The sequence below is a fragment of the Scyliorhinus torazame genome, chromosome 4 (genome assembly GCF_047496885.1).
Source record: "Scyliorhinus torazame isolate Kashiwa2021f chromosome 4, sScyTor2.1, whole genome shotgun sequence".
NCBI classification, from domain to species: Eukaryota; Metazoa; Chordata; class Chondrichthyes; order Carcharhiniformes; family Scyliorhinidae; genus Scyliorhinus; species Scyliorhinus torazame.
Window position 1 is genome coordinate 39,318,226 of NC_092710.1, and position 14,011 is coordinate 39,332,236.

General features: G+C 56.4%; 1 protein-coding gene across 1 annotated transcript in view; it reads right to left on the reverse strand.

Annotated features, from left to right (window-relative positions):
- LOC140410196 (uncharacterized) overlaps positions 1-14,011 on the reverse strand; it is a 37,924-nt gene that overhangs the window by 1,181 nt on the left and 22,732 nt on the right. The window lies entirely within an intron of this gene.

Genomic DNA, 14,011 nt, shown 5'->3' on the forward strand with positions numbered 1-14,011 from the left:
CACGTTTAATGCTCTTCACTCCAGTCTCGGCATCGGAGATGCAAAAGCCGCCCTGATCTCCGGCCAACTCGAGCGCCTGTGCCTCAGCGCTGGTCAGGTTTCGGAAGTACAGCACTTCTGGTTCCCATCTTCAACATCTCAATGTTGTTGTAGGCCTTCTTATCCTGAGGGCAGAAAGGGAGAGAGGGTCTCCAGAGCGCGATCGAGTGGGCCCGTTATCGCCTGCCCTCCCTCACGCCCGTGATGAGCTCTCCAACGTGTGTCTCTCAGACGTCCCCTGTCATGGGACTTGGGGGACATTCGCACCGAGAGGCAGATGCCGGTCACCCACGTGTAACCGTTGCCTTTGAGGCGCCTGATGCAGGACAGAGGACAGTATTGTACACAGCAGCCATCTTTGATACCGCTTTGAAGTTACTGACCCTTCACTCCTCATACCATGCAGGCCACTCCTCGCTCTGACTTACCCTTGCAGTGCGTAGTAGATCGTTCATCCTCTTCCTGCACTGGACCCAGTCCCTCTGCTGTAGCCCACATCTGGTGACCTCTTCCGCGATCTCCGTCCAGGCGACCTTGGTGAGGCACGAGGATCTCTTCTTTCCGTCAGCCGGGTATAGGACCTCCTGCCGTTCCCGGACCCCCTGGAGGAGGACCTGTAGAGAGGCCTCGCTGAACCGTGGGGCGATCCTGTGTCTGCTCTGCAACATCTCTGGCCTTTACCGCTCTCGTGCCTGCTTCCTCAAAAACACTCGCTGTGATTCCGAGGGGGCAGCAATCCAGTTCTGCCTCGAGGCTTGTCAGATCCACGCTGGGAGGGTCCCTTTGCAACGCTGCCGTCCACTGCAGGGAGATTTCAGTCCTTCCCAATGCTGTTGGCAGAGAGGGAGTAAAACGTTCTTTAAACACTGCAGACGGGGTTGAATGCTGCCTGAGAATGACATTTGCACCTGGTGTTAAAGTATCCAGATGTCTCCCAGAGTGTGTGAGAGCGCTTTCAGGGAGTTTAAACGGGCTGTCAGTAATTACAGGAGTTTCGCCACCGAGTGTAGCAGCATTTAGAGGGGACCCATGGAGTGCGTCAGTGTCAACAGTTTGTGTATTACACACATTTTATAGGTGTTCCAAGTGTGACAATTAGAGGATTTTACAAATATCGGCTTCCAAATATTGGGACCTTTTAAAACTTCAAAGGATGGGGGTAGCCTCACAGTGCCGAAGACCCGGGTTCGATCCCGGCTCAAGGTGCAGCCTGCACATTCTCCCCGTGTCTGCGTGGGTTTCACCCCCACAACCCAAAGATGTGCAGGGTAGGTGGATTGGCCACGCTAAATGGTCCCTTAATAAAAATAAGAAAAGTCTGGGGGTATAGTGTGTGGCTGCATTGGTCAGGATTTTAAAAATGACGTTGTTTTGCTTCCAGTAAATAGAAGGTGAAATTGACACGGAAGGTGTTTTTCAGTCTGGGCTAATGGCATGTGGTTTGACTGGGGTGCTACCTGGGGAGTTCATGTGATTTGCAGCGTGGGAGATGAGGTCATTGCTGGATGGAGCTCAGAAAGTCAGAGAGGCAATGAGTGTGCAGAAGCTGCGAGAGAGAAGAGCTGAGTTCTGATCTGCCTGACTCTGAGTCCATAATTCTTTATACGCTGGATAGCTTAAAAAAAAGTAATCATATTTAAAGCAGAGCAGTCTTGTCTGAAGATAAGAGGCTGAAACAGCACAGTTGAAGCATCTATTTGAAGATATTCAGCCAGAGTCTGAAGGGGTTCTAACCAGAGCTAGAATCTGGTCTGTAAAGCAAGTATTACTCTCTGACCTGTTAATTTGAAGCTACATTGAGGGCTGTATGTTTATTTTCTTGTTGGTTAATGGGAAATTGTATAGTTGTGTTATGGGGTAATTGTAAGCTGCTGCTTCCGGGTATGAAGTGAAACAGCAAACTTTCCGCAGTCTAAAAATAAACTGAACTATTGGGGTTCCGGTCCAGTATCCAACTCACTGTTGGGGTCAGGGATGGGAATACATGGGAAATTATTTACTGGTCCTCTCGAGGCAATGTGTCAGTATTAAGAGGGTTTGCCTGTGGAGTGTGTTCATATTTATGACAGAACAACCTCAGAATGTCCACTGTTTACAGATTGGGTCAATGCGTGCAGGCAGTATTCATCGGGGTTTCCAGCGCAAGTGGTTAAGGAACGTTCCCACGGCCATGGCACGTCGGAATTCCGGAGGGTTTTACGGTCGTAGGTAAGTGAAGAACGGGGAAATAGAGCTGCAATTCCATCATCGGCAAGTCTCCCAGGGAGTGAGTGGGAATTTACAGGGGGGTTCAGGGAGTGTGTCAGTATTTCCGGGGGGAGGGGGGGGTTCAGGGAGTGTGTCAGCGTTTCCGGAGGGGGGGGGTCAGGGAGTGTGTCAGTGTTTCCGGGGGGGTGGGGTGTTCAGGGAGTGTGTCAGTGTTTCCGGGGGGGTGGGGGGGTTCAGGGAGTGTGTCAGTGTTTCCGGGAGGGGGGGGTTCAGGGAGTGAGTCACTGTTTCCGGGGGGGGGGGGGGGTAAGGGGTGTGTCAGTGTTTCCGGGAGGGGGGGGTTAAGGAGTGTGTCAGTGTTTCCGGGAGGGGGGGTTCAGGGAGTGTGTCAGTGTTTCCGAGGGGTGGGGGGGGTTCAGGGAGTGTGTCAGTGTTTCAGCGGGGGGGTTCAGGGAATGTGTCAGTGTTTCCGGGGGGGGGGGGTGTTTCAGGGAGTGTGTCAGTGTTTCCGGAGGGGGGGGGGGGGGGTGGCTCAGTGAGTGTGTCAGTGTTTCCGGGGGGGGGGTTCAGGGAATGTGTCAGCGTTTCCGGGGGGGGAGGGCGTTCAGGGAATGTGACAGTATTTCCGGGGGGGGGGGTGGGGGGCTCAGGGAGTGCGTCAGTGTTTCGGGGGGGGGGCTTCAGGGAGTGTGTCAGTGTTTCATTGGGGGGCGTTCAGGGAGTCTGTCAGTGTTTCCGGGGGGGGGGGGTCAGGGAGTGTGTCAGTGTTTCCGGGGGAGGGGTTCAGGGAGTGTGACAGTGTTTCCAGGGGGGGTGTCAGGGAGTGTGTCAGTGTTTCCGGGGGGGGGGGGGTTCAGGGAGCGTGTCAGTGTTTCCAGGGGGGGGGTCAGGGAATGTGTCAGTGTTTCCGGGGGGGGGGGGTTCAGGGAATGTGTCAGTGTTTCCGGGGGGGGGGGGTGGCTCAGTGAGTGTGTCAGTGTTTCCAGGGGGGGGGGGGCTTCAGGGAGTGTGTCAGTGTTTCCGGGGGGGGGGTTCAGGGAGTGTGTCAGCGTTTCCGGGGAGCGGGTTCAGGGAATGTGTCAGCGTTTCCGGGGGGGGGAGGGCGTTTAGGGAATGTGACAGTATTTCCGGGGGGGGGGGGGGTTCAGGCAGTGTGTCAGTGTTTCCGGGATGGGGGGGGGTGGTTCAGGGAGTGTGTCAGTGTTTTCGGGGTGGGGGGGTTCAGGGAGTATGTCAGTGTTTCCGGGGGGGGGGGGTTCAGGGAGTTTGTCAGTGTTTCCGGGGGGGGGGGGGGGTTCAGGCAGCATGTCAAGTGTTTCCGGGGGGGGGGGGGTTCAGGGAGCGTGTCAGTTTTTCCAGGGGGGGGGGGGTTCAGGGAGTGTGTCAGTGTTTCCGGGGGGGTGGGGGGGTTCAGGGAGTGTGTCAGTGTTTCCGGGGGGGGGTCAGAGAGTGTGTCAGTGTTTCCGGGAGGAGTGGGTTCAAGGAGTGCGCCAGTGTTTCCGGGGGGGGGGGGGGGGGGGGGTGGTGGTTCAGGGAGTGTGTCAGTGTTTCCGGGAGCGGGGGGTTAAGGAGTGTGTCAGTGATTCTGGGGGGGGGTTCACGGAGTGTGTCAGTGTTTCCGGGAGGGGGGAGTTCAGGGAGTGTGTCAGTGTTTCCGGGAGCGGGGGGTTAAGGAGTGTGTCAGTGATTCTGGGGGGGGGTTCACGGAGTGTGTCAGTGTTTCCGGGGGGTGGGCGGGGGTTCAGGGAGTGTGTCAGTGTTTCCGGGGGGGGGGGGGTTCAGGGAGTGTTTCCGGGAGGGGGGGGTTAAGTAGTGTGTCAGTGTTTCTGGGGGGGGGGGGCGTTCAGGGAGTGTGTCAGTGTTTCCGGGAGGGGGGGGTTCAGGGAGTGTGTCAGTGTTTCCGGGGGGTGGGAGGGGAGTTCAGGGAGTGTGTCAGTGTTTCCGGGAGGGGGGGGGTTAAGGAGTGTGTCAGTGTTTCTGGGGGGGGGGGTGTCAGGGAGTGTGTCAGTGTTTCATTGGGGGGGGGTTCAGGGAGTCTGTCAGTGTTTCCGGGGGGGGGGTGGGGGTCAGGGAATGTGTCACCGTTTCCGGGGGGGGGGGGCGTTCAGGGAATGTGTCAGTATTTCCGGGGGGGGGGGGGGCTCAGGGAGTGCGTCAGTGTTTCCGGGAGGGGTGGTGGTTCAGGCTGTGTGTCAGTGTTTCCGGGGTGGGGGGGGGTTCAGGGAGTGTGTCAGTGTTTTCGGGGGCGGGGGGGTTCAGGGAGTATGTTAGTGTTTCCGGGGGGGGGGGGGGGTTCAGGGAGTGTGTCAGTGTTTTCAGGGGGGGGGGGGGCGTTCAGGGAGTTTGTCAGTGTTTCCGGGTGGGGGTGGGGGGGGGGGGTTCAGGGTATATGACAGTGTTTCCGGGGGGGTGGGTGGTCAGGGAGTGTTTGAGTGTTTCTGGGGGGGGGGGTTCAGGGAATATGACAGTATTTCCGGGGGGGTGGGGGGTTCAGGGAGAGTGTCAGTGTTTCCAGGGGGGGGGGGGGTCAGGGAGTGTGTAAGTGTTTCGGGGGCGGGGGAGTTCAGGGGAGGTTTGTCAGTGTTTCCGGGGGGGGGGGGGTTCAGGGAGAGTGTCAGTGTTTCTGGGGGGGGGGTTCAGGGAATGTGTCAGTGTTTCTGGGAAAGGGTTTCAGGGATTGTGTCAGTGCTTCCGGGGGGGGTTTCAGGGAGAGTGTCCGTGTTTCCGGTGGGGGGGGGGGGGGGTTCAGGGAGTGTGTCAGTGTTTCCGGGGAGGGGGTTCAGGGAATGTGTCAGCGTTTCCGGGGGGGGAGGGCGTTCAGGGAATGTGACAGTATTTCCGGGGGGGGGGCTCAGGGAGTGCGTCAGTGTTTCGGGGGGGGGGGGTTCAGGCAGTGTGTCAGTGTTTCCGGGATGGGGGGGGGTTCAGGGAGTGTGTCAGTGTTTTCGGGGTGGGGGGCTTCAGGGAGCGTGTCAGTGTTTCCGGGGGGGGTCAGAGAGTGTGTCAGTGTTTCCGGGAGGAGTGGGTTCAAGGAGTGCGCCAGTGTTTCCGGGGGGGGGGGGGGGGGGGGGGTTGTTCAGGGAGGGTGTCAGTGTTTCCGGGGGGTGGGGGGGGGGGTTCAGGGAATGTGTCAGTGTTTCTGGGGGGGGGGGGGTTCAGGGAGTGTGTCAGTGTTTCCGGGAGGGGAGGGCTCAGGGAGTGTGTCAGTGTTTCCGGGGGGTGAGGGGGGGAGTTCAGGGAGTGTGTCAGTGTTTCCGGGAGGGGGGGGGTTAAGGAGTGTGTCAGTGTTTCTGGGGGGGGGGGTGTCAGGGAGTGTGTCAGTGTTTCATTGGGGGGGGTTCAGGGAGTCTGTCAGTGTTTCCGGGGGGGGGGGTGGGGGTCAGGGAATGTGTCAGTATTTCTGGGGGGGGTGGGTGGGGGGCTCAGGGAGTGCGTCAGTGTTAACCGGGATGGGTGGTGGTTCAGGCAGTGTGTCAGTGTTTCCGGGGTGGGGGGGGGTTCAGGGAGTGTGTCAGTGTTTTCGGGGGGGGGGGGGTTCAGGGAGTATGTTAGTGTTTCCGGGGGGGGGGGGTTCAGGGAGTGTGTCAGTGTTTCCGGGGGGGGGTTTTCAGGGAGCGTGTCAGTGTTTCCTGGGGGGGTTCAGGGAGTGTGTCAGTGTTTCCGGGTGGGGGGGGGTTCAGGGAGTGTGTCAGTGTTTCCGGGTGGGGGTGGGGGGGGGTTCAAGGTATATGACAGTGTTTCCGGGGGGGTGGGGGGTCAGGGAGTGTATGAGTGTTTCTGGGGGGGGGTTCAGGGAATATGACAGTATTTCCGGGGGGGTGGGGGGTTCAGGGAGTGTGAAAGTGTTTCCGGGGCGGGGGAGTTCAGGGGAGGTTTGTCAGTGTTTCCGGGGGGGGAGGGTTCAGGGAGTATGTCAGTGTTTCCGGGGGGGGGGGGTGGTCAGGGAGTGTGTCAGTGTGTCCGGGGGTGGGGGGAGTTCATGGAGCGTGTCAGTGTTTCCGGGGGGGGGGGTTCAGGGAATGTGTCAGTGTTTCTGGGAAAGGGTTTCAGGGATTGTGTCAGTGTTTCCGGGTGGGGGGTTCATGGAATGTGTCAGTGTTTCTGGGGGGGGGGTGGTCAGGGAGTGTGTCAGTGCTTCCGGGGGGGGTTTCAGGGAATGTGTCAGTATTTCCGGGGGGGTGCCTAAGGGAGTGTGTCAGTGTTTCCGGGGGGGGGGGGGGTTCAGGCAGTGTGTCAGTGTTTCCGGGGTGTGGGGGGGTTTAGAGAGTGTGCCAGTGTTTTCGGGGGGGGTTCAGGGAGTATGTCAGTGTTTCAGGGGGCGGGGGTTCAGGGAGTGTGCCAGTATTTCCGGGGTGGGGGGGTTTCAGAGGGAGTGTGTTAGTGCTTCCGGGGGGGGGGTTCAGGGAATGTGTCAGTGCTTCCGGGGGGGTTCAGGGAATGTGTCAGTATTTCCAGGGGGGGGCGTTTCAGGGAGTGTGTCAGTATTTCCGGGTGGGGGGGTTCAGGGAATGTGTCAGTGTTTCCGGGGGGAGGGTTTCAGGGAATGTGTCAGTATTTCCGGGTGGGGGGGTTCAGGGAGTGTGTCAGTGTTTCCGGTGGGGGGGGTCAGGGAGTGTGTCAGTGTTTCGGGGGGGGGGGGGGGGGTGTTTCAGGGAATGCGTCAGCATTTCCAGGGGAGGGGGGGTTTAGGGAGTGTGTCAGTGTTTCCGGGGGGGGGGGTTCAGGGAATGTGTCAGTGTTTCCGGGGGGTGGGGTTCAGGGAATGTGTCAGTGTTTCCGGGGGGGGGGGGGTTCAGGGAGTGTGTCAGTGTTTCCGGGGAGGGGCGGGGGTCAGGGAGTGTGTCAGTGTTTCCGGGGGAGGGGTTCAGGGAGTGTGTCAGTGTTTCCGGGGGGGGTGTCAGGGAGTGTGTTAGCGTTTCCGGGGGGGGTTGGTTTCATGGTTCAGGGAGCGTGTCAGTGTTTCCAGGGGGGGGGGGGTCAGAGAATGTGTCAGTGTTTCCGGGGGGTGTCAGGGAATGTGTCAGTTTTTCCGGGGGGGAAGGGGGGGTTCGGGGAGTGTGTCAGTGTTTCCGGGATGGGGGGGGGGTTCAGGGAGTGTGTCAGTGTTTTCGGGGTGGGGGGGTTCAGGGAGTATGTCAGTGTTTCCGGGGGGGGGGGTTCAGGGAGTGTGTCAGTGTTTCCGGGGGGGGGGGGGTTCAGGGAGTGTATCAGTGTTTCTGGGGTGGGGAGTTCGGGGAGTGTGTCAGTGTTTCCGGAGGGGGGAGGTTCAGGGAGTGTATCAGTGTTTCCGGGGGGGGGCGGTTCGGGGAGTGTGTCAGTGTTTCCGGAGGGGGGAGGTTCAGGGAGTATATCAGTGTTTCCGGGGGGGCGGTTCGGGGAGTGTGTCAGTGTTTCCGGAGGGGGGCGTTCAGGGAGTATGCCAGTGTTTCCGGGGGGGGGGGGGGTGACGGGGAGGTTCAGGGAGTGTGCCAGTGTTTCCGGGGGGGAGGGGGGGGTTCGGGGAGTGTGTCAGTGTTTCCGGGGGGGGGGTGTTTCAGGGAGCGTGTCAGTGTTTCCGGGGTGGTGGGGGGGTTCAGGGAATGTGTCAGTGTTTCCGGGGGGGGGGGTTCAGGGAGTGTGTCAGTGTTTCCGGGGGGGGGGGTTCAGGGAGTGTGTCAGTGTTTCCGGGGGGGGGGTTCAGGGAGTGTGTCAGTGTTTCCGGGGGGGGGGGTTCGGGGTGTGTGTCAGTGTTTCTGGGGGGGGGGGGGTTCGGGGAGTGTGTCAGTGTTTCTGGGGGGGGGGGGTTCAGGGCGTGTGTCCGTGTTTCCGCGGGGGGGGGTTCAGGGAATGTGTCAGTGTTTCCGGCGGGGTGGGGGTTCAGGGAGTGTGTCAGTGTTTCCGGGTTGGGGGGGGGTTCAGGGAGTGTGTCAGTGTTTCCGGGGGGGGGGGGGGGGTTCGGGGAATGTGTCAGTGTTTCCGGCGGGGTGGGGGTTCAGGGAGTGTGTCAGTGTTTCCGGGTTGGGGGGGGGTTCAGGGAGTGTGTCAGTGTTTCCGGGGGGGGGGGGGGTTCGGGGAGTGTGTCAGTGCTTCTGGGGGGGGGGGGTTCGGGGAGTGTGTCAGTGTTTCTGGGGGGGGGGGTTCAGGGCGTGTGTCCGTGTTTCCGCGGGGGGGGGCGGGTTCAGGGCGTGTGTCAGTGTTTCCGGGGGGGGTTCGGGGAGTGTGTCAGTGTTTCCGGGGCAGGGCCGGGGGGGGAGGCTGGTTGGGCGGTGGGTCGAGGAGATGGCTGGCAGGGCCATGGAGGTTGGAACTGAAGTGTAACTTAGGATCACCATGTGCCCTGTTAAATCTGGATGGGCATGGAAATACTCATCTTACTACCACTGTTTTTGCACTTTGTGCTGAATTTGGGTGCATTTGAGTGCTATAGTGAGTGTTTGGTGACTGAGAGATTCTGGGCGGGATTCTCCACTCCCGCGCCGAAGTGGCCGCGCCGTCGTGAAGGCCGTCGAGGATCACGACGGCGCGAAACGGCCCCGATCCTGACCGTTTCAGGCCCTGACAATGGGCCAGGATCGGGGCCGCGTCATCTACCCTTGCCAGGCCTTGTCGCCCGCGTAAAAGCGGCGCCGCATAGATGACGCGGCTGGCGCCGCATAACTGGCGTCATCCGCGCATGCGTGGTTGCCGTCCTCTCTAAGTCCGCCCCGCACGAAGATGGCAGACGGATCTTGCGGGGCCGCGGAAGGAATGAGGTCCTCCTTCAGCGAGGACGGCCCGACGATCAGTGGGCACCGATCGCGGGCCACCCCGCATTTGAGGTACCGCCCGGTGCAGGATCCCCCTCGCCCCCCCCCCGCAGGCCGCCCCCCACCCAGCGTTCACGCACCGTTCACGACTGCAGCGACCAGGTGTGGACGGCGCCGGGGGGAACCCGCCGTTTCGGCCTGGCCGCTCGGCCCATCCGGGCCTGAGAATAGCGGGGGTGCCGGAGAATCGCCATTTTGTGTGTCTCCGGCGATTCTCCGGCCAGTGGCCCGCGGAACTCGACCGGGCCGTCCCCGCCGCTTGGGAGAATCGCGGAAGTGCGTCGGACCGGCGTCCCCGGAAATTTTGGCGGCCCAGGTGATTCCCCCAACCGGCGCGGGAGTGGAGAATCGCGCCCACTGAGTGCTGAATTTGGGTGCATTTGAGTGCTACAGTGAGGGTTTGGTGACTGAGGGATACTGAGTGCTGAATTTGGGTGCATTTGAGTGCTACAGTGAGGGTTTGGTAACTGAGGGATACTGAGTGCTGAATTTGGGTGCATTTGAGTGCTACAGTGAGGGTTTGGTGACTGAGGGCTACTGAGTGCTGAATTTGGGTGCATTTGAGTGCTACAGTGAGGGTTTGGTGACTGAGGGATACTGAGTGCTGAATTTGGTGCATTTGAGTGCTACAGTGAGGGTTTGGTGACTGAGGGATACTGAGTGCTGAATTTGAGTGCATTTGAGTGCTACAGTGAGGGTTGGGATACTGAGTGCTGAATTTGGTGCATTTGAGTGCTACAGTGAGGGTTTGGTGACTGAGGGATACTGAGTGCTGAATTTGAGTGCATTTGAGTGCTACAGTGAGGCTTTGGTGACTGAGGGATACTGAGTGCTGAATTTGGTGCATTTGAGTGCTATAGTGAGGGTTTGGTGACTGAGGGAGTTAGGTGAGGAGGGAGTAAGGTCCTCCTTTCATTTCCATTTCCTACATTTCCTCAAAGAGCGTGAAGGGAGCCGGGATTTTGCAGAGAGTGCAGCTGACTGGGAGCAGAGTCGGAGGGCAGAGTTCCAGTTGGTCCACAGGGCAGTTATATTCTGTAAGGTAAGAGGGGATGGAGGCTAGGGCAGTTGCATGCTCCTCCTGTAGGATATGGGTGCTGAGGGATACCACCGGTGTCCCTGCTGACTATACCTGTGGGAAGTGCACCCAACTCCAGCTCCTCAAAGACCGTGTTAGGGAACTAGAGCTGGAGCTGGATGAACTTCGGATAATCCGGGAGGCAGAGGGGGTGATAGAGAAGAGTTACAGGGAGGTAACCACACCCAAGGTACAGGACAAGAATAGCTGGGTTATAGTCAGGGGAAAGAAAACGAACAGACAGACAGTGCAGGCATAACTCGTGTCCGTTCCCCTTCAAAACAAGTATACCGTTTTGGATGCTGTTGGGGGAGGGGATGACCTTCCGGGGGAAGGCCCTAGCGGCCAGGTCTCTGGCACTGAGTCTGGCTCTGGGGCTCAGAAGGGAAGGGGGAGAATAGAGAAGCAATAGTAATAGGAGATTCAATGGTTAGGGGAGTAGATAGGAGATTCTGTGGTCACGAGCGAGACTCCCGGATGGTATGTTGCCTCCCGGGTGCCAGGGCCAGGGATGTCTCGGATCGTGTCTTTGTGATCCTTAAGGGGGAGGGGGAGCAGCCAGAAGTTGTGATGCACATTGGTACCAATGACGTAGGTAGGAAAAGGGGTGTGGAGGTAATAAACGAGTTTAGGGAGTTAGGCTGGAAGTTAAAAGCCAGGAGAGACAGAGTTGTCATCTCTGGTTTGTTGCCGGTGCCACGTGATCGCGAGGCTAGGAATAGGGAGAGAGTGCAGCTGAACACGTGGCTGCAGGAATGGTGTAGGAGGGAGGGCTTCAGGTATTTGGATAATTGGAGCGCATTCTGGGGAAGGTGGGACCTGTACAAGCAGGACGGGTTGCATCCGAACCAGAGGGGCACCAATATCCTGGGAGGCAGATTTTCTAGTGCTCTTCGGGAGGGGTTCAACTAATTTTGCAGGGGAATGGGAACCGGATTTGTAGTCCAGTAACTAAGGTAGCCGATGTTCAGGACGTCAAAGCGTGTAGTGAGGCAGTGGGGAAGGGAACACTGACAAAGGAGAGTACTTACAGGCACGGAGATGGGTTGAAGTGTGTATACTTCAACGTAAGAAGCATCAGGAATAAGGTGGGTGAACTTAAGGCATGGATCGGTACTTGGGACTACGATGTGGTGGCCATCACGGAAACTTGGATAGAAGAGGGGCAGAAATGGTTGTTGGAGGTTCCTGGTTATAGATGTTTCAATAAGATTAGGGAGGGTGGTAAAAGAGGTGGGGGGGGGGGGGTTGCATTGTTAATTAGAGATAGTATAACAGCTGCAGAAAGGCAATTCGAGGAGGATCTGCCTACTGAGGTAGTATGGGTTGAAGTCAGAAATAGGAAAGGAGCAGTCACCTTGTTGGGTGTTTTCTATAGGCCCCCCAATAGCAGCAGAGATGTGGAGGAACAGATTGGGTAACAGATTTTGGAAAGGAGCAGAAGTCACAGGGTAGTAGTCATGGGTGACTTCAACTTCCCAAATATTGAGTGGAAACTCTTTAGATCAAATAGTTTGGATGGGGTGGTGTTTGTGCAGTGTGTCCAGGAAGCTTTTCTAACACAGTATGTAGATTGTCCGACCAGAGGGGAGGCAATATTGGATTTGGTACTTGGTAATGAACCAGGGCAAGTGATAGATTTGTTAGTGGGGGAGCATTTTGGAGATAGTGACCACAATTCTCTGACTTTCACTTTAGTAATGGAGAGGGATAGGTGCGTGCAACAGGGCAAGGTTTACAATTGGGGGAAGGGTAAATAAGTTGGGAACATAGGCTGTCAGGGAAGGACACAATTAAAAAGTGGAACTTGTTCAAGGAACAGATACTACATGTCCTTGATATGTATGTCCCTGTCAGGCAGGGAAGAGATGGTCGAGTGAGGGAACCATGGTTGACAAGAGAGGTTGAATGTCTTGTTAAGAGGAAGAAGGAGACTTATGTAACGCTGAGGAAACAAGGTTCAGACAGGGCGCTGGAGGGATGCAAGATAGCCAGGAGGGAAATGAAGAAAGGGATTAGGAGAGCTAAGAGAGGGCATGAAAAATCTTTGGCGGGAAGGATCAAGGAAAATCCCAAGGCCTTTTACACATATGTGAGAAATATGAGAATGACTAGAGCGAGGGTAGGTCCGATCAAGGACAGTAGCGGGAGATTGTGTATTGAGTCTGAAGAGATAGGAGAGGTCTTGAATGAGTACTTTTCTTCTGTATTTACAAATGAGAGGGGACATATTGTTGGAGAGGACAGTGTGAAACAGACTGGTAAGCTCGATGAGATACTTATTAGGAAGGAAGATGTGTTGGACATTTTGAAAAACTTGAGGATAGACAAGTCCCCCGGGCCTGACGGAATATATCCAAGGATTCTATGGGAAGCAAGAAATGAAATTCCAGAGCCGTTGGCAATGATCTTTTCGTCCTCACTGTCAACAGGGGTGGTACCAGGGGATTGGAGAGTGGCGAATGTCGTGCCCCTGTTCAAAAAAGGAACTAGGGATAACCCTGGGAATTACAGGCCAGTTAGTCTTACTTCTGTGGTAGGCAAAGTAATGGAAAGGGTACTGAGGGATAGGATTTCTGAGCATCTGGAAAGACACTGCTTGATTAGGGATAGCCAGCACAGATTTGTGAGGAGTACGTCTTGCCTCACAAGTCTTATTGAATTCTTTGAGGAGGTGACCAAGCATGTGGATGAAGGTAAAGCAGTGGATGTAGAGTACATGGATTTTAGTAAGGCATTTGATAAAGTTCCCCATGGTAGGCTTACGCAGAAAGTAAGGAGGCATAGGATAGTGGGAAATTTGGCCAGTTGGATAACGAACTGGCTAACCGATAGAAGTCAGAGAGTGGTGGTGGATGGTAAATATTCAACCTGGAGCCCAGTTACCAGTGGCGTACCGCAGGGATCAGTTCTGGGTCCTCTGCTGTTTGTGATTTTCATTAATGACTTGGATGAGGGAGTTGAAGGGTGGGTCAGTAAATTTGCAGACGATGCGAAGATTGGTGGAGTTGTGGATAGTGAGGAGGGTTGTTGTCGGCTGCAAAGAGACATAGATAGGATGCAGAGCTGGGCTGAGAAGTGGCAGATGGAGTTTAACCCTGAAAAGTGTGAGGTTGTCCATTTTGCAAATGGACAAATATGAATGCGGAATACGGTAGGGTTCTTGGCAATGTGGAGGAGCAGAGAGATCTTGGGGTCTATGTTCACACATCTTTGAAAGTTGCCACTCAAGTGGATAGAGCTTTGAAGAAGCCTATGGTGTGCTCGCGTTCATTAACAGAGGGATTGAATTTAAGAGCCGTGAGGTGATGATGCAGTTGTACAAAACCTTGGTAAGGCCACATTTGGAGTACTGTGTGCAGTTCTGGTCGCCTCATTTTAGGAAGGATGTGGAAGCTTTGGAAAAGGTGCAAAGGAGATTTACCAGGATGTTGCCTGGAATGGAGAGTAGGTCTTACAAGGAAAGGTTGAGGGTGCTAGGCCTTTTCTCATTAGAACGGAGAAGGATGAGGTGCGACTTAATAGAGGCTTCTAAGATGATCAGGAGAATAGAGTAGACAGTCAGAGGCTTTTTCCCTGGGTGGAGCAAACCATTACAAGGGGGCATAAATTTAAGGTGAATGGTGGAAGATATAGGGGGGATGTCAGAGGTAGGTTCTTTACCCAGAGAGTAGTGGGGGCATGGAATGCATGGCCTGTGGAAGTAGTTGAGTCGGAAACATTAGAGACGTTCAAGCGGCTATTGGATAGGTACATGGATTACGGTAGAATGATGGGATGTAGATTAATTTGTTCTTAATCTAGGCCAAAGGGCCTGTTCTGTGCTGTATTTTTCTATGTACCACGTGTTGGGTTGGATTCTCTGCAGCCCCGAGCATAAACACCTTTGGTGCGAGGGCGG